Here is a 3,171-nt window from a genome sequence, read left to right on the forward strand (position 1 = left end):
GGGCTATTCTATAAGGGGAGATATACAGGGGGGCTATTCTACATAGGGGGGTGCATGGGGGGCTATTCTATAAGGGGGGTATTCTATATGAGGAGATGCACAGGGGGGGCTATTCTACATAGGGGGATGCACAGGGGGGCTATTCTATAAGGGGGGATGCAGGGGGGCTATTCTATATGGGGGGATGCAGGGGGGCTATTCAATATGGGGGGATGCAGGGGGGTATTCTATATGAGGGTAAGCAGGTGGGGCTATTCTATATGGGGGGATGCAGAGGGGGCTATTCTATATGGGGGGATGCAGGGGGGTATTCTATTTCTTTTTCCCCACATGGGGCTGCACAGTACAAGGTTAGGGGGGAGGGGAATGCGGGGACTTGATCTTGGGTGGGGGGGCCCAGTCCACAGCTGTGCCCAGGGCCCCATAGTTTTGTTAAGACGGCCCTGATGGGAGGGAGACATTCAGAGCCTCTGACTTCTGATAATTAATCTTAACCCCTTCGTGCTGCAGCTAGTTTTGGCCTTAATGACCAGGCTCATTTTTCAAAATCTGACCTGTCTCACTTTATGCGCTTCTAGCTCAGTGATTAACATATGCTAGCGATTCTGAGATTTTTTTTTTCGTCACATATGGTACTTTATGTTAGTGGTAAAATTTGGTCACTGTCTTGTGTGTTTTTTGTGAAAAACATCAAAATATCATGAAAAATTTGCATTTTATGAACTTTGAAATTTTCTGCCTCTTAAAAATGGAAGTCATAGCACATACAGTACATTAGTTACTTATTCAAATTACCAATATGTCTTCTTTATTCTGGCATAATTTGGTAAACATATTTTACTTTTTTAGGGTGTTACAGGGCTTATAAAGTTATCAGCCAATTATCAGATTTTTGTGAAAGTTTCCAAAACTGATTTTTTTAGGGACCAGTTCTTTTTTTTAAATGGATTTAGGAGGCTTGTATCATGGAAACCCCCATAAGTGACCCCATTTTGGAAACCAGACAACTTAAAGAATTAATCTAGGGGTATAATGAGCATTTTGACTCTACAGGGGTTTGAGGAAAGTATTTACCATTAGGCCGTAAAAAAATGAAAAATTTTAAATTTCCAATAATATATTTGTTAAGATTAAAGTTTCTCATTTTCAAAAGTAACATGAGAGAAAACGTACCCTAAAATTTGTAACGCAGGTTCTCCTGAGTAAAAAGATACCCCATATGTGGGTATGAACCACTGTATGGGCACACAGCGGTGCTCAGAAGGAAGGGAGCGCCTTTTTCAATGCAGATTTTGCTGAAGAAGTTTCTGAGCACCAGGTGCGTTTGCAGTGCCCCTGTAGTGTCAGCGGAGTGAACCCCTCCCATAAGTCACCCCATTTTGGAAAGTACACCCCTCAAATAATTAATCTTGGGGTAAGGTGAGCATTTTGACTTTACAGGTATTAGAGGAAAGTATTCAAAATTGGCCAGTAAAAGTGAAAAACTAGAATATTTCCAATAATATGTTCTTTTAATTAGAAATTTCTCAATTTCCAGAGGAACAGGAGAGAAAATTCACCCCAAAATCTGTAACGCAGATTCTCCTGAGTAGAACGGTACCCCATGTGTGAGCATAAACCACTGTATGGGCACACAGGAGGGCACATAAGGGAAGAAGCGCCAATTTGCTGGAGCAAAACCGCAGCTAGTAATAGGTATTAGAATAGCACAGTTACTAAAATACAATAAAAAAATGAGATTACAGGTAATGTGTGGAGGTTACGGCAACCTGGGGTGGTTATGGGTAATCTGGGGTGGTTACGGGCAACCTGCGGTGGTTAAGGGCAACCTGGGGTGGTTACAGGCAACCTGGGGTGGTTACGAACAATCTGGGGTGGTTACGGGCAATGTGCTGTGCTTACAGACAATCTGGGGTGGTTACAGGCAACGTGTGGTAGTTACGGACAACCTGTGGTGGTTACGGACAATCTGGGGTGGTTACAAACAATCTGGGGGGGTTACGGGCAACCTGTGGTGGTTACAGACAATCTGGGGTGGTTACAGGCAATCTGCGGTGGGGGGGGGGGGGGGTTACGGGCAATCTGGGGTGGTTACAGACAATCTGGGGTGGTTACAGACAATCTGGGAGGGTTACGGGCAATCTGGGGTGGTTAACGGTAACCTGTGGTGGTTACAGGCAACATGCGGTGGTTACGGACAATCTGGGGGGTTAACATCCAATCTGGGGGGGTTACAGACAAACTGGGGGGACTACGGGCAATCTGGGGTAGTTAAAGACAATCTGGGGTGGTTACAGATAATCTGGGGGGGTCACGGGCAATGTGCAGTGGTTATGAGCAACAGGCAGTGGTTACGGACAACGTGCGGTGGTTACGGACAACCTGTTGTTGTTACAGGCAACCGGTGGTGGTTATGGACAATATGGGATGGCTACGGTCAATCTGGGGTGGTTACGGACAATCTGGCGTGGTTATGGGCAATTTGGGGTGATTGCGGACAATCCGGAGGGGTCACTGGCAATTTGGGGAGGTTACGGGCAACGTGCAGTGGTTACGTGTAATCTGCCATGATTACGGGCAACATGCGATGGTTACGGGTAATCTGGGGGGGGGCTATGGACAATCTGGGGTTGTTACGGACAATCTGGGGGGGCTACAGACAATCTGGGGTGGTTACGGACAATCTGGGGTGGTTACGGACAATCTAGGGTGGTCACAGGCAATCTAGGTTGGTTACAGATAAACAGAAGTGCTTATAGGTAATTTGGAGTGGTTACAGCAATGTGGGGTGGTTACGGGCAATCTGCGGTGGTTACGGGAAATCTGCGGTGGTTACGGGCAATGTGCGGTGGTTACTGGCAACGTGCGGTAGTTAAAGGCAACGTGCGGTGGTTACATGCAATCTAGCGTGATTGCGGGCAACCTGGGGCGGTGACGGGAAACCTGCGGTGGTTACGGGTAATCTGGGGGGGTTAGGGCTAATCTGGGAGTAAACCTTAATTATTACTATAATAAAAAGTGTGTTTTATTTTATTTGTATGTTTTTCACTTTTTGTACACTTACACTTTTTTTTTACTGTACTACTATGATCACTGTGATATTTCTATCACAGTGATCATAGTTTATTGACAGGAACCAAATTGATCCCTTTCACTTTAAATTTTCAGACA

This window comes from Dendropsophus ebraccatus, chromosome 14 (assembly GCF_027789765.1).
Source record: "Dendropsophus ebraccatus isolate aDenEbr1 chromosome 14, aDenEbr1.pat, whole genome shotgun sequence".
Classification (NCBI taxonomy): Eukaryota; Metazoa; Chordata; class Amphibia; order Anura; family Hylidae; genus Dendropsophus; species Dendropsophus ebraccatus.